At 41.1% G+C, this 21,752-nt stretch overlaps 1 pseudogene; it reads right to left on the reverse strand.

Annotated features, from left to right (window-relative positions):
• Positions 1 to 943: 943 nt before the first annotated feature.
• Positions 944 to 16,985, reverse strand: LOC125487993 (annotated as a pseudogene).
• Positions 16,986 to 21,752: the final 4,767 nt, after the last annotated feature.

Raw genomic sequence — 21,752 nt, forward strand, 5'->3', positions numbered from 1 at the left:
TTCAAAATTACTCAGTATTGGCTGTGCGGAGTGCTCAGTTCTGAAGAAATATTGGTGGATTTCAATTTTTAATTCTGATTTCTCTCGATAGATTCTGACAGACTTGCTGACTTTCTCTGAACGTGTCTGCTTTGTGACATTAATTTCTGTGTTGAACTTGTAATGAAATGCCCTGATAGTAACAGTGAAATGAGGCATCTTCTCTCTTCACAGATGACCAAAAGAAGGGTCTAGGCCCGAAATGTCAGCTTTCCTACTCCTCTGATGCTGCTTGGCCTGCTGTGTTCATCCACCTCTTGTTATCTCATACTATTCACAACTACTGGGTTAAGAAATGGTTAACTGCAGTCAAGCAATTAATAAATGTCAAAATCCAAGCGCACACATAAGTTTTGCAGTGATGTTCCTTGAGCAGTCAACAAAATAAAAGCTGATGCCCAAAAATATTAGCTCAGCTGGACAGGTGATTTCTCCCGGCTCATGGGGTTATCTCCACTCTATCAAGAATGGGTCCACAACTTCACAAAGGCTGACCTCCTGAGTTTTCGCTGCTAGCATGCCAAATTCCTTCATTTCCATTTTTTATTCTTTGTACCTACTTGAAGTTCCTCAGAGCGTGCAGGATGGCAGCAAGATCTAATAACGTGCTTTCATTTCTCAGCTGACCATGGAACTTTGTTTATTGTGAGTAGAATCTTCCACCGGTAGTTCTATATTATTTTTATTGTGCTCAAACAAAGAAAAAAGCATTCTATCATTTTTGCTTCAGACAAAAATCATATAAATCATTCATGAAAAATAGCATATAATTAGAGAGTCTTCATTACTGTTTATTGAAACGTTCAGATTTGAATTGAAGAAATTGAAATATAAGGGAGTTACTTCTCAAAATGGGATCTTGCCGACACATGAGAACACCAGGAGACAGAGAATATGATAGTTTTCACTTTTTCTTTTGATTAGCTAATATCAGAATACCTGACCAAGGAGATGTCAATATTTTCTTCAGCTCTTGCCGGAATTTACTTTGAACAGCTGCATAAATGGAAATATTTGTACTTGAATTGAAATACATTAACATGTAGCCAGTTTCAGTGGCAATGTAGGCAGGAGCTGCATAATCACCTTGATAATGTATACTGTTTATTATCCTTGTTGCTAAAAAAAGCTTACCGCTGCTGTCAGCCACAGAAGTATGAAACTGGCTGATATTGTAAAGAGGACAATAATGGACTTTCTTCTACTCTCCAACTCCGGGTCTCTTTGACCCTCATGATTGCATCCCCGGATGGCCTGCGAGCTCTATTAGCTAGTACAATACGTCTGACTGTCAAGAACTTAAAGACGAAAATCGAAGAAAATGGAATACAAACTACTAAAACAATTTGTCACATTGAGAATGTGACACCTGCTAGAGAAATGAAGAAGTTTACTTTGGTGCGACAACCACACTGTAAATGATCAATTACTTTCTCAGGTTCATAAGCAAACCAATAGGGTATATTATCAAGGGAAACCACAACATTGCTGCTCATTATAACTGCAGCCGCTGTCCTCACTTTGCAATACTTTGTTTTCAGTCTCCCACAACATATAGCTACATATCGATCAAGTGTGAACAAGACTGTGAACCACACTGCCAGGTACAGGCTGACCGAGCTCATGAAGATAATAAACTTACAAACTCCAGTGTAGGAGAAGAAGGAACGTATAAAGTGAAAACTGAAAACGTGATGCACAGTTACATTGAAGATCATGATCAGAAGAGCTGCTGCTGCCATGGCTTGCATGTAGACAGAGAGGTACAATCAGAAAGACCGCCGTTTCCCTGGAGAGAATTATTATTTTTACCAGATTCGCTGTTAGGTAAGTGAGGAAAAGTTACAAAACAGGATCATTGAGAACATAAAGATCCAGAACGTTTGTGACAATGTACACAATTGCATTACTGCCCTGCCTTCTGTTTAGTGATATACTCAATTAAATGTACACACGTTTTATAATTTTCATTTTGTGAAACACACAAATCACTCAGAATAGAGAGACTGCAATTTTGATTTGACTCCACCCTCCTCTAATTAAGTTGTTTAAAATATTATATTGATCAAATCATACTCTAGCAGTTATTCTTAACAGAGGCAACAGGTGATTGCTTGGTGGTGTTATTACTGGACTGTTAATTCAGTAATCCACGTAATGTCCAGGTTAAAATTCCACCACAGCAGATGGTTGAACATCAATTCAATAAAAATATGGACTTAGTAGTATTGATTGTTATATTGTTAATTGTTATAGAGAACCAATCCTGTTCACTGATGTCCTTCAGGATGGAAATTGCCATGCGTACCTGGTCTGGCCTATACATGACTCCAGACCCACAGTGATGTGGTTTACTGTTAACTGCCTTGTGGACAATTATGTTTTGTGACCAAAATGGATAACTTCTCATTTATTCTCATTATGTTGCATTCACGAAGTATTTGCCCACTCAGCCAGTTTATCCAAGCCACCTTTCAGCTTATCAGCATTCTCCCCACCGCACACACTGCCACCCAGCTTAGTTTCATCACTCCAATTAGGAAAAAGAAATAGCTTTCAACACGTTTGATCAAATCGTTTGTGTGCATTGTGAGCAGCTCAGGTCCGAATACTGAAACCTGTGACAACCCACTCCTCACTGCCTGAACTCTGAAAAGGACTCGTTTATTGCAACTCTCTGTTTTCTGTCTGCCAACCAGTTCTCTGTCCATGTGAATTCATTGCCCTCCATACCACGAGCTTTCATTTTCATGACTAATCTCCTGTGTGGAACCTTATCAAAATACTTTTGAAAGTCCAAATACACAACATCTGATGATCCACCATTTTTCAAGCTGCTGGTAACATTATCAAAAAAAAAAATCAGAATATTTCTCAAGCATGCGTTCCCTTAAGTCAACCCATGATGACTAGATCCTATTGACGGCCTTCTAAAAGCTCAGTCATTACATCCTTAATTATTGACTCCAACATTTTCCTCAACACCGATGTCAGACTAACGGCCTATAATTCGCCACTATCAGATATATCAGATTATCAGATTTTTTTTTCACTCAGAAGACACACTTAAAAAAGCCTGACCACTACCTTAGTAGAGCAAAATTAATAAAAATAAAGACAATGTAATCTAAATATTGTGTGCAGACAGCTTCCTTTAGGATCCAATGTAGGTTAATATAATTCAGATAACTGAGATTCTATTTTTCTGAACGAAGTGCAGAATAACCTCCTCTTGGTCCTAAATTATATGTTTCTCCGGGATGTATACATGTTCACTGAACACATTGTCAGAAGCTACCACAGAAGCTGTCAAAAGGTGCCAGGCGTCCACTGTGGCATCCTCTTCTGTGACAATTCAATGATTACAGCCATAGAGTCATCACGTAATCCAGCACAGAAACGCAATTGTGAACGGTGGCTCAGTGGTTAGAACTGCTGCTTTACAACGCCAGGGACTGGGATTTAATCCAACTCTCCACCGACTGTCTTTGTGGAGTTTGCACATTCTTCTCGTGTCTGTGTGGGTTTCCTCCTGGTGGTCGGGTTTTCTCCCACAGTCCAAAGCTGTATAAATTAGGTGGATCGGTGTTACAAAATCACCTGTAGCCTTCCGGGTTTTGTAGTTCAGTTGTGTTAGCCATGGAGAATGCAGATTTACAGGGGTAGGACAGTGGGGTGTTCTTCAGAAAGTCGGTATGCACTCGATTAGCTGAATGGACTTTCAACACTGCAGGGATTCTGAGTTTTCATCGAAGCTGACAAGTTAATCCAAAGATAACTAATCACATTTGATGGCTTTTGGTCAATATCTCTCTACATTTGCCCTATTAATGTACTTGTCCAATTTTTTTTTTTTAAATGATATAATTGTTAGCATCTCCACAACTTCCTCTCGTAGTTCATTCCATGCATGCGCTACCCTCTGTGTGTAAAAGTTGCTCCTCAGGAACCTTTAATCCTTTTCCCTCTCAACTTAAACCTATGCTCTCTAATTTGGGAAGTTCCCACTCTTTAAAAAAAGTCATTTGATATTTACAGTGTAGATGCCCTCTCCATATAACTCATACTCGAGAGTCCCAGCAAAATCGTCCTTTTGGTATGCATAGTTCCCGATTGAACAGACTCCGTCCTGTAGCAGAGCGAACAGAATTGTGCACAGCATTTCACATGTGGCTTTACCAATGCCTTTTACAGATGAAACATGACATCACAAGATCTATACTTGATGCTCTGACCATCGAAGACAAATGTAACAAATCTCTTCTTCACACCTTATCTGTATGCAAAGCTGTTTTGAATGAACTGTGTTCCTGCACCCCAAGGTAACCCTGTTCAACAACATTCCCCCAGGACTACCTATGGATGTCCTGCCTTGGTTTGCCTGACCAGAATGCAGCATCTTCATTTATCTTTATAAAACTTTCTTTCCAAATTTTCATCCCTCCAGTCAATTCGATCGAGATGTCTTTGGACTTTGAGAAAACGTTCTTCACTCCCTACTGTAACATGAATTTTGGTGTCATCCACTAACTTATTAACGATCTCTCATATGTTCTCAAATCGTTGAAATAAATGACACTCAACAGTGGATGCAGAAAAATAACTTTGTGGCATATTTCTACTCTGAGGCCTCCAGCTGAAAGAACAACGCTCTTCAACACTTCCAAATTATTGACTTCCCAGGAATGCCAAAGCCTGCGAGAATCGGATAGTAAACTATTTTCATTTGTACAATTATTGGCTGCGCTATTCCTCAAAGACTGTCTGAAGCATATACAGATTGATGGCTTCACTTGCAATGCATCAGAGGGCAGTGAATATCCCCTACTTGTAAAGCAATCTGTTTCTGGTTGAGGACAAAATAAACATGTTGCAAAATTTTTGGCATTACGTTCAATGAATAAACTTTTGTGCTCCATTTCAGCCACCTTGTCCATTAGAGATGGCACATCTGAGTAACAGATACACCTCTGAGTAAAATAAACAAACAGAATGACATTGCAGAGCGAAGATGATTGGCACATGCACAGAGGAACAGGAATATGTCATTGCTCTCGGTTACTGTGTTGGCTTTCTTTCCGTTCTGATGAAAATGGAAAATCTTAAATCATATTTTGTACACTGTCTTTATTTCGCAATCGTACAAGAAGACAGTAGACTTAAAGGTAATCTCATTGAGATGTATTTATTTCTTAAGGAGCTTGGCAGAGTACGTTCTGGCCGGATGTTTTCCTTCATTGCATAGTCTCAGTTCAGTGGGGTAGTCTCAGAATAAACTGAAACAAACTTAACAACGAGGTGAGGCGGAAATTCTTCTCGCAAGTGATTTCAAGTCTTTAGAACATGTCAGAGAGATCTGTGGAGATAAATTCGTTGTGCATAGGTCAAGCTAAGTTGGATAGAATTCTTGGTGTGTATGAAAATCAAGAACAACGTGTATGAACATGAACGTGGACATAAACAATGTTAAATCAGACTGATTTGAATGAACAGTGGTGCAAGCTTAATGGCCTGAATATTATACTGCCTGTTCCTACTTCCGATGGTCTTATACACGGTTATCAATTGGCCCGTGCTTATCCCAGACAGGTTTGTTTTATTATTGATAGTAGCAGTACATCTTCGACATTAGTGGTGCAGTGCATGTCATAGAATTAGTGATATAGGTATAGCTAACGATATCATTGTCACAGAAGCAATGAAACATTTGAAATTGAGATAGATAGATTTTTGTTCGGGAAGTGAATCAAAGGTTAAAATGAAATTATGGTGAAGTGGACGTAAGGCATATTGGATCTGCCATAAAGCTCCTGAATGGTGGAGCAGACCTGACATGTCGAATGGCCAACTCGTGTCCCTATTTCAAAGAACAAAGAACAATACAGCAGAGCAACGGTGCCTTCAGACCTCCAGGCATGTGCTAATACATTTTCCTTCAGTAATAAAACTGTTTTCACTTACAAGATTCATATTCCTCTTTCCTTCCTATTCATTAATTAGTCCAGGTGGTTCTTGAAAGCTGCTCTTGTGTCTTCCACTGACTCCTCGAGCAGCACGTTTAATGCATTCATCAAACTCTATGTGAAAAACGTGCCTTGCACATTTCTCTTAAACTTCCCACCCCACTGCGCACCCTGAACCTGTCTCCCCTAGGAATTGCCCCCTCCATCCTTGGGAAATAACATCAGACTTTCAACTCTATCTGTGCCATTCACTATCTTGTATAATTCTATCAGATCGCCCATCAACCTCCTGTATTCCAATGAAAACAGACCCAATCTATCAAAACTGTCTTCAGAGCTAAAATCACCCTTACCAGGCAACATCTTAACAAACCTTTTATGTACCTTCTCCCTGGTATCACATCCGTCTGGTTGTGAGGTGAACATAAATGGGCACAGTATTTCAAATGTTCCCATCTAAATTTCCATAAAGCTGCAGCATCCTTATACTGCATGCTCCTTCCAATGAAGGGAAGCATGCCTCTTGCCATTTTCTTTTTTACTGCCTCATCAATCTGCACTGCCACCTTCAGTGATCTGTGTACCTGAACCCTCAGATTCCGCTGCATCAATACATCTAATGGTGCTAACTTTCACTGTGTTATTTCAATACGTATTTGATCTTCCGAAACGCATCACCTTATATTTGTACCGATTAAAATCCATCTGCCATTTCTTTGCCTATGCCTCCAATCAATCTGTGTCCTGCCGTATCTTCTCTTTCCAGAGATCATCCTATACCATTTCCTTCTCTTTGATTAATACAGGCACCAAGTTTTAGTTTCGGACCTCACTTACCTCTAAGGTTCCACACATGGGTTCCGTTCATTTTCCTTGTGTGGGTCAACCCTTTCCAATGTTACAATTTTGCTTTTTGTATATGTATAAAAAGCCTGGGGAAGCTCCTTAATCCTGTTTGTGAATGACTTTTCATCACCCATTTAAGCCTTCGAATTTCTTGTTTAAATCCTTTCCTATCTTCCTTTGATACATCAAGGACTTCGTCAATTCCCATTCTCCTAGACCTTATGCATGCTTAATTTTTCTTTTTGACCAGTGTCATAACATGTCTGTGATCGAAAGCTCATGTAACTTGCCATAGCTATCCTTCATTCTTACAGGAAAGTGCCGCTCCTGGACTCTTACCAACTGCCTTTTGAAATACTCCCACATGTCCAATGTCGATTTACCCTCAAACAGCCACCTCCAATCGAAGTCCTCCAGTTCCTGCATAATATTGTTGTAGTTCATCTTTACCCAATATAACACCTTCACGCGAGCACTGCTGTTCTTCCTGTCTATTGGTATCTTAAACCTTTTGGTTGCCTGGTCCTGTTCCCAACATACTCCCCCACTAAAACTTCACTTACCTGGCCAGGCTCATTTACCAAATCCAATTTCGGTATAACGCCTTCCCTGTTTGGGCTGTTTATACACTGAGTCAAGAAACCCCCCTGAAAGGCCCTTACAAATTCTACCCCATCCAAGCATCCAGCACGCAGTGAGTCCCAGTCAGTACAGGGGAAGTTAGAATCACCCACCACAACAAAAATGCATTTTTGCATCTTTCCAAAATCTGTGCACATAAATACATGGTGGCACAGTGGTAAGCACTGCTGCCCCACAGCACCAGAGACCTGAGTTCGATTCCACCCTTGGGTCACTATCTGTATGGAGACTGTACGTTCTCCCCGTCTCTGTGTGCGTTTCCTCCAGGTGCTCTGGCTTCCTCCCACAGTCCAAAGATATGCATGCTAGGTGGATTGGTCATGCTAAGCTGCCCAACGTGTTCAGAGATGTGTAGATTAGGTGGGTTATGGCAGGATTGTTCTGGATGGGATGTCTGACGGTCAGTGTGGACTTATTGGGCCGCAGGGCCTGTTTCCACACTGTAGTGATTCTGTGAGGTATGATGGTTATCTCCTTTATCTCCCGCTGCCTGCTGGGAGGACGTAGAAGTGTGATCTCACCTTAGCTATTCTTGAGTTCTGAGATAGTAGGAACTGCAGATCCTGGAGAATCCGAGACAACAAGGTGCAGGGCTGGATGAACACAGCAGGCCAAGCAGCATCATAGGAGCAGAGAGGCTGACGTTTCGGGCCTAGACCCTTCATCAGAAAAGGGGGAGGGGAAGGGGGTTCTGAAATAAATAGGGAGAGAGTGGGAGGCGGATAGAAGAGGGATAGAGGAGAGGATAGGTGGAGAGAAAACAAACAGGTCAAAGAGGCGGGGATGGAGCCAGTAAAGGTGAGTGTAGGTAGAGAGTTAGGAAGGGGATAGGTCAGTCCAGGGAGGACGGACAGGTCAAGGGGGCGGGATGAGGTTGGTCGGTAGGAGATGGAGGGGCGGCTTGAGGTGGGAGGAGGGGATGGGTGGGAGGAAGAACAGGTTAGGGAGGCAGGGACGAGTTGGACTGGTTTTGGGATGCGGTAGGGGAAGGGGAGATTTTGAAACTTGTGAAATCCACATTGATACCATTGGGCTGCAGGGTTCCCAAGCATAATATGAGTTGCTGTTCCTGTAACCTTCGGGTGGCATCGTTGTGGCACTGCAGGAGGCCCAGGATGGACATGTCATCTGAGGAATGGGAGGGGGAGTTGAAATGGTTCGCGACTGGGAGGTGCAGTTGTTTATTGCGAACCGAGAGTAGGTGTTCTGCAAAGCGGTCCCCGAGCCTCCGCTTGGTTTCCCTGATGTAGAGGAAGCCACACCGGGTACAGCGGATGCAGTATACCACATTGGCAGATGTGCAGGTGAACATCTGCTTGATGTGGAAAGTCTTCTTGGGGTCTGGGATGGGGGTGAGGGAGGAGGTATGGGGGCAGGTGTAGCACTTCCTGCGGTTGCAGGGAAAAGTGCCGGGTGTGGTGGAGCTGGAGGGGAGTGTGGAGCGGACAAGGGAGTCACGGAGAGAGTTGTCCCTCCGGAAAGCAGATAAGGGTGGGGAGGGAAAGATGTCTTTGGTGATGGGGTCGGATTGCAGATGGCGGAAGTGTCGGAGGATGATGCGTTGGATCCGGAGGTTGGTGGGGCGGTACGTGAGGAAGAGGGGGTTCTTTTTTTGGTTCTTATTGCGTGGACGGGGTGTGAGGGATAAGGTGCGGGAGATGTGGGAGACACGGTTGAGGGCGTTCTCGACCACTGAGGGGGGCAAGTTACGGTCCTTGAAAAACGAGGACAACTGAGATGTATGGGAGTGGAATGCCTCATCCTGGGAGCAGATGCGGCGGAGGCGAAGGAATTGGGAACAGGGGATAGCATTTTTGCAGGAAGGTGAGTGGGAGGAGGAGTATTCTCGGCATCTGTGGGAGTCAGTGGGCTTGAAATGAATATCGGTTTCTAGGTGGTTGCCCGACATGGAGACAGAGAGGTCCAGGAAGGGGAGAGAGGTGTTAGAGATGGTCCAGGTAAACTTAAGGTTGGGGTGGAAGGTGTTAGTGAAGTGGATGAACTGTTCGAGCTCCTTGTGGGAGCACGAGGCGGCGCCGATACAGTCATCAATGTAACGGAGGAAGAGGTGGGGTTTAGGGCCGGTGTAGGTACGGAAGAGGGATTGTTCCACGTAACCTACAAAGAGGCAGGCGTAGCTTGGGCCCATGCGGGTACCATGGCTACCCCCTTTGTCTGTAGGAAGTGGGAGGAATTGAAGGAGAAGTTGTTGAGTGTGAGGACGAATTCGACTAACCGGATGAGGGTATCAGTGGAGGGGGACTGGTCGGACCTGCGGGACAGGAAGAAGCGGAGGGCCTTAAGGCCATCTGCATGGGGAATGCAGGTGTAGAGGGACTGGACGTCCATGGTAAAGATGAGATGTTGGGGACCGGGGAATTGGAAGTTCTGGAGGAGGTGGAGGGCGTGGGTGATGTCACGGACATAGGTAGGGAGTTCCTGGACGAAGGGGGAGAAAATGGAGTCTAGATAGTTGGAGATCAGTTCGGTGGGGCAGGAGCAGGCGGAGACAATGGGTCGACCAGGGCATTCAGGTTTGTGGATTTTGGGAAGGATATAGAAGCGGGCAGTGCAAGGTTGGGGAACGATGAGGTTGGAGGCTGTGGATGGGAGGTCACCGGAGGTGATGAGGTTGTGGATGGTTTGGGAAATGATGGTTTGGTGCTCAGGGGTGGGGTCATGATGAAGGGGGCGGTAGGAGGAAGTGTCTTGAGTTCTACCCATATTGCATCGCTGCATAAGTCCTCCGATGTATTCTCCCTCATTACAGTTGTTAGATACTCCTTCACCAGTAATGCATCTCCCCTACACATTTTTCATCTCCTTCGATCGCATCTGAATCATTTCATTCCTGTGAGATTCAGCCAAGTCTCCTTAATCACAGTTCTGTCATAGTTCCAAGTACTAAGCAAAGCTCTAATTTCATCTTCCTTGAATTTTATGTATCTTGCATGTCATGGTGGTCTTGGTCGGTGTCTCTGTTTTACGTAATTTCATATTTCTGAACTTAGAATTTCATGCGCTATCCTCAGTAACTCTTTATGCCACCTGTTTGGTACCACAACTGATGAATATATGTCAACTATGCTTAAACAGGACTGTGAGGACAGCTCCCATTTCCAGTGGACTCTGATTGGTTAATGGAACATCATTGCAGAGTTTTGTCACGCACAGCTTCAGTTTTGGCTGATTGTCATCTCGCATTCAACTCTTGACTGCTTATTGAGGCTGAATTAAACAAGATCCCATCTGCACTTCTTTTGAAATACTTGCATCTTTAAAGATATTGCCAGTTTTCCGAATATCAGCGAGTGACATTAATTTCTTTGCTCGTGATGTACGTGGGCACCACACACAAAATAAAAATGTTTGGAATCATTTGTGATAGTATTTCCCTCTCTTAACCTAACTTGAACCTATTGCGATTATAGGCAAAGCCGCGACTTTCACTCCTGCCAAATAATCAGCTGCAGGTTGGTGAACACTCGTCACAGACAATATTTGAATCTCTCCTACCGAAGAAGTTATTTATTGCAAAACATCATGAATCTGTGGCAATGGTTGTCAGGGCTTTGAATAAATTTAGGGAGAATATTGGCAGCTTTTCATCTGATAACGCATTGAAAAGTTGTAGAAAGTGGGCAGAAAAGTGAAGTGGAGGCCGAGACGAAATTAGTCATGATCACATTGAAAAATTGAATCGGCTGTCTGGTTGAATTATCTCTTTCTGCCTGTAGTTCTTGTTTTGTCACCGCTGCAGACATTATGTCACATTCTCAGTGCAATCTTAGCAGAAGAACAGACTTATATGGCACACTAATTGATTGCCTTGTTAAAACACAGTGACTGAAAGCAAAACCTCGTCCGCCTTCCTCTCCCTGTATTTGCATTATAGTAAAATTAAAGCATTCAATGAACATCAATATTGTCCCAATGGTACTATTCTATGTTTTCTTTTTTTAAAAATATTCGATACCATACAGTAGGTTTACTCTTGAAAAAAAAATGGTGTGAAAAAAGCATTGTTAATGCCGAAGGTTTAAAAGCTCAAATTTAAACAATTTTGTTGGTAATCATTTCAATATCTATTATTAAAACTCAATATTCTTTAATTGTAGCCATATTCATACACAAACAGATAAACATATTTCGCGAATAATCTGAAAATAAAAATACAAAAAAAAAAGATGGTTCCTGTGATAACCAAATAAGGCTGGGCTTATGGTGGTCTGCTGGATAGAGTGGAAACACTGTTACTTTATATTCAGCATCGAAAGTGCCAGTTTATGACTTGGTGTAAACGTTTGGCAGCTGTTTACCAGTGCACTCCAATTGGCTGGGATTGAGCGTTGTGACCGCTTTCAGGGAAAACCCAACTGGTTCAGTATCTTTCTTTTGGGAAGGAGACGGCTGCTCTTACCTGGTGTAGTCTCCACGTGATACCACAACATCTGCAATGTGGTTGACAATAATCTGTCCTCCAAGCAATTAGGGACAGACAATAAATGTTGGCCTGGCCAGTGATGCCCACTTCTTGTGATTGATGTTTTTCAAAACAAAAGAACTCCAGTAATTTCACCATAGGCTGCACAGACAGATGGCTTCAGTTTCAAAATCTTTTGACGGTGTACCCCAAGTACTGTACTAAGCAAGAAAAATACTCTTTTTGCTGTGCTGTGATCTGTCAATGCTTTATCTCAAAGTGCTGCATTAATCCTATTGTTTCATAAGAGCAGTGTTCAGTTTTTCTTCAGCCGTTTCAATTATTTTGCTGCTTTTTCAAATCAAATTAAAGAAGGCACCTGTATTCTTTTCTGCAATCTTTGTAGAGATTGCACACGTTTAGATATTTCCTTATTGGAACTTAGACTGTGAATAGCTTTCTCTTCATCTGTTTCTATGACTGCTTTTCCTGATTCAGCCTATGCAACCATTATCCTCCATTTTGCCATTTGTATTTTCGGTTTCTTAAATCTTCCTGATTTTCCTTAAAAAGAAGAACACGTTTGTTTACTCTTGCATGGTTTTCCATTATGAGCATCTTCACTCCTTTCACAAGCTGAATCTGTCTTAACTACAACTCAATGTTGACTCATGCCCTTTTTGGAAGGAACCTGCTGTCCTAACCTGGTGTGATCTCCACATGACTCCAAACCATCGGCAATATGGTTTATTGTAGCTGCCCGAAGTGGCTCGGTGGTTTATTCTGTTGTCTCAGGACTCGGGCTACTGTCGGTGTGGAGTTTGCACGTTCACCCCATATGTGCATCAGTTTGCTCCAGTTTCCTTGCAGTTTCCAAACATTTTCAGATTGGCTGGATTGGCCAAGCTAAATTACCCTTTGGCTAAATTCATTCATGCCAAACAGATTTCCCAAACTGAACTCGTCCCTTTCCCCGAGATTTGATGGATCTCCCTCTAAATATTTCCTATCCAGGTACCTGTACATCGTCTGTCAAACTTTGTAATTGTAGCCACCTCTCCCACTTCATACGGTAGCTTGTTCATTTATGCTCCACTCTTAGTGTGAAAATGTTCCCTCGTGTCGCTTTCAAATCATTCACCTCTCACCTTTCAACTTTTGCCATCTGGATTTGGAGACAAGACCTGTGGTGTTCACATTATCTATGCCCCTCGTGATTAAACAAAAACCCAAATACTGTCACAAGTCAGCCAAGGTATCCCAGGCTATACAACCTCTCAATAGCATTAAATCGTACTGGAGTTGTCCATATGTATCGTAATGTCAGCTTTTGCAACTGATATGGACAATTGGCACTTCATTCGTAAATGTATTCCAGTGTAGATGAGTGTGAGTTTGTTTACGAAGCATACAATATCCACATAAGCTTGTTGCTAGTTGGAGGTGCAGAAAATTATTTCTGCTTAGACATTTCTCCAAGCTGCAGAAACATCTCATCATCTGCTGAGTCATTTTGCAGGTTTCACGACTCAACATCCTGTTCAGCAGCTTCATAGCCTGACCTCCGTCCTTTATTTTTTTAGCAGACATGCAATGAGAGAGTCCTACAGCACAGAAACAGACGCTGGAGTCGAAATCGCCCTGGCTGAAAAGAGATTCTAATCTGACCTAGCCCCATTTTGCAGAATTTGCGGATATCCGGTGCAATCCTTCACTTTCATACACCCATTCAATTGCCATTTAAATGTTGTAATTGCAGTGATTCGTCCTAGCTACTGACAGCTTTGGGCCAACAAAATATTGACTCTTCTTTTGTAAATCACATGGGCTCAGAGGAAATTTCTTCAACCTTGGCACTAGTGACTTTGCCTTTCTGCCAGTCCTTGATGCTGCATTACAGCTGTGCAAATAGTCCCATATTGACTTTTTAAAAAAAATTTCTTTATGGGATGAGGGCATCGCTGGCTAGGCACCAATTATTGTCTATCCCGAATTGCACAGAGTGCAGTTAAGAGACAACCACATTGCTGTGGGTCTGGGTTCACATGTCGGCCAGATCAGGTAAGGATGGCAATTTCCTTCCCTAAAGGATATTAGTGAATGGGAATGTTGCCTATTATTGACTTATGGACTGCATTTTACGATGGATTCTGTTATTGAAACTATGTGGTGTAAAACTGACAAAAAATACTGGAAGAAGACAATGTAATTCTAGTTCCATAATGCCAAGTGAAAAATGACTGAATAAGTCAACGTTTAGGAATGCTGAGAAATTACAATATTGTAAAGAATGAGGCAAGGTTGTATATGTTTAATGGATAAGTGGCTGACTGAGTTATTATATGAGTGGCTGATAGGTAAAATTGCAAAACATTTCATGTAGCAGTCAGTTCATGAAAGAGCATGGTTTAGTGTTTATGCTCGATCTTTTGGTGAGGAAAACAAATGAATGTGGTTGTATTCCATGTGGATTGTGTTCATGTGGTTGTGCGGTATGGGGAAGAGGTTTTTATTGTGTTATCGATAAACTAAGTAAAAGATGAGCAACATGTTGTGTGTTCTGTATTCATCATGATCGAACATGGGCAAATCATACGCTATATTTGTAGCACTGGATAATTGTTGGGATTAAATGTTTACTGAGAAAAGTATATTTCTCTGTGGAAGGCGTAAATAAGTGAAGTGGAAAATGCTGAGTCAGTGTTCAGCAGTTTTTTCTGCCTTTTCTGCGGACCTAATGAATGGGGAGTGATCACGAAGCCAAAAATGAGGAGATTGTTGCTGACTGGACCTGTCCGAAGGGCCAAACTATTTAGTCCCATTCATCACCTTCATAGAGTGAGACATGCATATTTTTCTGAAACTGTCATTACCTTTCCAGTTAACGTCGGAAACTTCTGACTGAACTCATTTCCATTTCACTTTCAGGCTTCATTATTGTGTAACATCAACAAATAGAAAAAAAAACTTATTTCCCTTTATTTCTGCTAGTTCATTGTTTTCTGATTTCCATTTTGTAACTAACCTGCATGAATAATATTGACTTTTTGTTACTCTTCCAACATATTTATAATCCATTTCACCTCTATGAATCTTAGTCAGTGTCATCAAACTAAAGGAAAAAAAAAATCATCTTCTCCAGTCAGTCAACGCAGTTAAAGACAGACATATCTGATATTATTTGCCCAAACCGAACTTTTGCAAAACTGGAATCACGTGTGCTATAAAGCGGAGGTTGACCTCATCTAATACCGAATGCTGAAACACTCAGAGAGGAGCGCCTTTCACTCTAACTTGTTAAAATGTGCCTTCTCGGCAACTTATAGTGGTTAAATAAATTAATCCCCGACACTCACTTCACAATCTACAACTAACAATCTGTTTATCTATCTCTAACAGTGAACAAACTAAATAAATTTTTAACAAACCAAACACCTTCTAACTATTAACTTGTCCAGAATAAAAAAAAAAGATTCCAATGGTATGCTGTTCCAATAAATATAAGTCACACTTAAATAAAATAACATTAGGAAAAAACAACTTAGTCTTTCATAATTACAGCCAGGTTTCATGCCTTCTGGAATGCTCAGCAGCATTTGTCGATCATTCAGTCAGGAACGCCTTCTCCATTGATTCTCCCGTGAGGGCTATTCACAAGTTGTGCCATAGGTATCTTTGTATTTGATAGTACTTTCTCCAAATATTAGAGAATTCTATGACAGCAATCCGTTCTCTCTTGAATGCTGAAAACTGTAAACTCTAGACAATGGCCTCCTCTCCCCAGATGGCAGTTAGCTCTCCTCAGATGACATATCAATTTCTTCTGGTGGTAAGTTGTCAAAACCATCAGGTTTAAATTTAATGGTTTTTGGCCTCTAATTACTTGATTCAATTGGATTGGCTAGAATCAATTCTTGCTGTCTTGATAAGGAAACAAAACTGCTGCTTGAACAGCTAACCATAAGACTTTTAATACAGAAGTTTCAAATAGGACACTGTGTGCACATGCAAACCGACAAGCTGCTGCTGCTCGCCGACATTCATTTTACACCTTGAAGCAAAAAATGTGACGTCACCTCTTAAAGGGACCAGTACTGCTTTCGCCCGAAGCTTTTTACAGACGCCCACATTTAACAAGCTCCGAAACCTAACGCCCTGCGTTCTAATCCACAGGTTATCTACCCAACTTCGCAACATCTTCACAGTTAAGAAGACAATGAGCTATCATTATGAAAAGATGGTTTCGTTTTTCCTCTAAAACCTTAACTGCATTATATTACTAGATCCATATCTCATTAATCCAAAGATACGCATTTCATATTAATTCTACATACAACTTTGTAAACTATAGTTTCTAACTTTTAGGTACATTTTCATTTTCAACCTGCGATAAAGCATGCAGATAATAATTTAATGACCCGTAACATGCACATTCCGTAAATTAAATGTTTTTAAGACTCCAACGAAATAATCTAGTGTTCTTGTCCTTAAATCTTTCCAGCAATGTTGAAGTGTTGTGATCCGTATACACAATCATCTCCAATGTGTAGGTCGCAATGTGAATACTAAAAAGTTGTAAGGCTATTACCAAACTCAATAAATCTAAGTCAATTTTTTTTTAGTTTTGGTCTGGCGGTGACTTTTTCTTAAAATAACTGATTGGCTTTCAATTTCACATTCATCCTCCTGTAACAACACAGTTGCAAAAGCTACATCACTCACGTCTATGGCGACATTGAAGGGTTTCAAGATTTTTGGCGTGGGTAACACTGGTGCGGAGGTTAAAACTACTTTTAAATTCTCAAATGCCTACTGGCATTGTTCTGTCCACCGAAACACCTTTCCAATGTTCCTTTGGATTTAGGTTGGTACGCACCTGATGTAAAGTGTTTAATGCCCAAACCATCCATGAACCCCTTAAGCAATTTGACATTAAAATTGGACGCTTCATCTGACTGAATCTCCCCGGGTAGTCCATAACTGGTAAAGAAAGCAAGTAACTCCTCCAAAATATTCTTCGCTTTGACATTCTCGCATGGAATTGCATCCAGAAATCTGGTAGACACAACCATCAGCAAACACTGATTCCCACTTTTGGTTTTAGGGAAGGGCCTACACAATCAATTATAGCCCGCATCAACGTTTCTGCAAATGAGGAACTTGGCATCAAAGGCACTGGTTTTATTACTGCCTGTTGCTTTTCAATCTTTAATGCCGTGATTTATGTATCAACGTTGCTTTTTTGAAACCTTCAAAGCATGATACAAGTTTGACTTTGCTGTTTTCTTATATTTTTTGAACCATTGTCTATATTCTTCTGATACCAAATTAAGGTACCTCCTTCATATTCTCTTGACACCTCCTCTGACAGCTCTGCAAACATTCCACTGGCCCTGCCTAACAACTTGGTCTTAATTTATAGTCTCTGTGTAGTTCTTCTCTTTATTTAATTTCTCAAAGGAAATGAAAAATGCTTCCAGATCTTTTTAATCAAATTATGGAAATGTTTGGTCGTATTTTTATATATCCCTACCAGGCTGTTTGTTATGATGAAGTTACTCATCCTCACTCCTATCTTGTAATTTTACTTCTGTCAGTTGAACTGTTTTTGTTTCAAGTTACATCTTCTTCTTTTACAGCATGAACATTTTTACCCTTTCTTCTCTTCTTACTAGGAATCTACTTTCCTTTTATTTCTCTTTCAACTCTGATTTAAACTCTTTCTCCTGCCATTCATTCTGTAACTACTGTTGTCTTATTGCATTTTTTTCCCTAACTGCACTGCCATTGACCGTTTCTCTGATAAACATAAACGTTTGACTAACTTCGTTTCAATTTCAGTTTTCCTATTACATCTAGCCATACCTAAATTTAACCAGTCTGTTTATTCCATCAGCTTTGCCTTGGTCACCTTCTATAGAATCTCCAAATTCATTTCTTACACCCGCAAAACCTCTTCACCAATGTTTGGAGCCAATTCCCCACTTTTCATTTAACCAAAAACAAGTAAAAGAAATTAAACACATTTTCCATTCCTCACTGAAGGTTTATTGAAAGATCTCAGATATTAATCCCCAACGTGTTTAAACCTGTCCAAATCTGTTCAAATCAGTCCAAATCACAGACATGAGCTGGTCAGATCCCGGACCTGAGCCCCAATCTATTGTAAAGCAGTGTTTGACCGCATCTGATAACTAAATTAGAAAAACCAAGAGAGGAGCACGTCGCCCTATAACCTGTCAAAATGGAAAGTAAAATATGATGCAACTGATTGCACAACTGATAGTGATTAAATACAATAAAACGCTAACAGTTACCTTACAATCAACAAGTAGCAATTTATTTATCTAAATCTAACAGTGAACAAACGAACGAATTTATTAACAATCCAAATAAACCCTTTCTAACTAATAGCTATTCCCGAATACGATAAGATTCTGATGGCATTCAGTTCTAATAAATACAAGAATTCCTTGTATAAAATATTTAAAAAAAAATCTCTCTAAATTACAGCCCAGCCAGGTTAGAATATTCTGGAATATTCTGTGCAATCTACATCGAATTTTCTGTCAGAACGCCGTCTCTGATGATTGTTCCATCAGGAATATTAACTAGTTGTGCCGGAGGTTCCTTTGATTTAAATGGTGCTTTCACGTAAACTTGGAGAATTTTGTGAGAGCACTTGATTCTCTCTTGAGAGCTGAGAGCTGTTAACTCTAGTCAATGACGGTTAACTCTCTCCAAATGGCATTTAGCTCTCCCCAGTGGGCAGTTATCTCTCCTCAGAATATTTCAACTGCCTTCTGCTCTTATACCCTTTATGACATATCAAGTTTTACACTATCATTGGTCCCATTTTGTCAAAACAATGAGATTTAAATTTAATTGTTTTTTGGTCTCTAAGTGCTTGATTCAAAGGAATGGCTAAAATCAAAACTTGTTGTTTTGATCACAAACTAAAACTACTGTTTTGCCTGCTGACTATGCAGCTTTTTGATACAAAAATTTCAATTCGGGCGCTCTCTATGCATGTGCAAGTCCATAAGATGCTGCTGCTCACAGACATCTATCTGACTTCTCTAAGCATAGAAAAAAGCACAGCATGTTTTAAAGGTACCATGCACTGCTTTTTTCCTTAGTATTTCACAGACAGCAATATTTTACAAACACCCAGTTCGAACGTCTTCCTTCCAATCCACAATCATACTACCTAACTTAACAACACATTCAGGACAAACAATAGAAGGATGGCAAATTTCCTATCATAAGATACATTAATAAACTAAATTACTGTACGACAATTCTCATTGGAGTGCAGAAGATAGAGGGTGACCTCGTAGTGGTTTAAAAATCATGCAACGCTCAGATAAAGTAAATGGCATATACCTTTTCGCTAGTGTTGGGGATTTCAAGACTAGGAGGCAGATTTTTAACGTGAGAGGAGACAGATTTGAAAAAAAAGACATGAAAGGCAACTTTTCGCACACATAGTGATTCGTGTGTGGAATGAACTTCGAGAAGAAATTTTGGTTATGGGTACAGTTACAAAATTTAAGACAACATTTGAATAAGTATATTGGTAAGAAATATGCACAGGGAAACAGGCCATGTGCAGCGATGACACTGGTTTAGTTAGGGCTTATGGTCTGCATTGACTGATTGGACCCAAGGGTAAGTTTCTGTACTACCTGTGACTGTGACTCTAATCATAGAGTCATGGAGTCCAACAGCACAGAGACAGATTCTTCAGCGTAAATAGGCCCGTGGCAATCAAATAACCACCCACACTATTCCCATTTCTCTGCACTTGCCACCCGCACAATTAAACAGCGATTAGATTTTCCCCAATATTTCCAAACTAGACTTGTTGAATGACTGCGATACCAGTGGTGCCTATGCTCAGGACGACATGGTGGCTCAGTGGTTAGCTCTGCTACCTCACAGCGTCAGGGGCCTGGGTTTGATTCCACCCTCGGGCGACCCGTCTGTGTGGAGTTTGCACATTCACCTCGTGTCTGCGTGGGTTTCCTCTGGGTGCTCCGGTTTCCTCCCGCAGTCCAAAGATGTGCAGGCTAGGTGGTTTGGCCATTCTAAATTGGCCATAGTGCTCAGGGACGTGTAAATTAAGTGGGTTACAGGGGGATGGATCTGGGTGGGATGCTCTGAGGGTCAGTATGGACTTGTTGGACCGAGCGGCCTGTTACCACACTGTGGGGATTCCATGACTGCTCCTGGACATTGAGGGTGACTAAAATTAGAAAACTTCAATCATATGAAAGACCTTACATATACAGTCCAAAAGCTAAATCAAACTGACAGATGTACTGCTTCAAGGTCAGATCAAAATTAACATTCAACATTTGCTATCTGCTTGAGCATAAGGCAGCTCTGGTGTGGAAGCATCTGTGGAGCAGTCTTTAATAAGTCTTAACAAGTCTTTTATAAAATACCGGTATTTTATTTGTTTCTTTTTGCCTTTTTTGTAAAAGAATCAAGTAGCTTCTCAAATTTGAAAGGTCACTTTTCATTTATCAGTCCACAGTCCACAGCTTCACACCAGAATGTTACGAAGATTGCAATAAGTTAATTAAAAAGAAAAGGAAAGGCTCTAACACAGTTTGTTTTCAGATGCACGGAACTTAAGAGAGAGTGGAGAAGTAGTAATGAGTCAAAAAAGAACTGATGGAGCGACTGAATATGGACTTTGAATCATTATTCATAGTGAAATACATCAGTCGCATTTCAGAACTTGGAAAGTCTCTGGGAGCAGAAGTGAGTTTAGTGAACGTCACTAAGAAGAGACTGTTGGAGTTGAAGTTTTTGGAGGTGGATAAACTAACAGAAGCAGAGGTACTGTACCTAAAGGATTCTGAAGGAAATAGCTCGGGAGATTTTGGAGGCAACTTTCAGGAATTGCTGGAGTTACGCAGAATTCCAGAGGACTGGAAAATGTCTAGGTAACAACATTATTTTAAAAGGCAGTGGAGCGAAAGTTGCGAAATTATAGGCCACTCAGCCTGACCATGGTCGTTGTTCAGATTATTGAGTCCATTGCTAAGGAGAGATATCCCAATACTTGGGAACGCATTGTAAAATAGCACTGGGTCAACATGACTTCATCAAATGGACGTTATGCCTGAAAATGTTGTTCGAATTCTTTGAGAAGTTAACAAGCAAGTTCGACATGGAGAGCCAGTGCTCATGATTTCCTTGGATTTCCAGAAGGACTTCAACAAGTTGCTGCACAGGAAACTGCTGAATAAGATAAAATCCCATGATGTTAGGGGCAAGGTATTGTTTGTCTGGCAGAGGCAGAGATTGGGATAAAGGTCTTCTTTTCAGGATTGCTGCTGGTAACTAGTAACCACAAATATATACGTTATATATTACTGATATGGAAGAGTGAACTCAGGGATTTATTGCTAAGTTTACAGATGACAGAAAGATAGGTCGAGGGACGGGTAGTGCTGATCAAGCAATCAGGCTGTAGAAGGACTTAGACAGACTCAGGAATGGACAAAGTATTGGCAGATGGATCACAATGTGGAAAAGATGAGATTATGCACTTTGGAAGGAAAACAGGGCATGATGCATAAAGGGATTTGGCAGTTCAAAATCATTATTCTGTTCAATTTAACATGTAGGTTCAGTTGGCTCTGGTCTTGGACGGGTTCACAGCTTGTTCATAAGAATGATCGCGGGCATGAAGCACTTTCCAAATGAGGAGTGATTGAGGACTCTGGATCTTTACTCATTGGAGTTTAAAACGTTCAGGAGAGAGGTGCCTGATTTAAACTTAGAGAAACATCATAGGCGTTGATAGAGTAGGCACGGAGAAG

Source organism: Rhincodon typus, chromosome 48 (genome assembly GCF_021869965.1).
Source record: "Rhincodon typus isolate 14 chromosome 48, sRhiTyp1.1, whole genome shotgun sequence".
NCBI lineage: Eukaryota > Metazoa > Chordata > Chondrichthyes > Orectolobiformes > Rhincodontidae > Rhincodon > Rhincodon typus.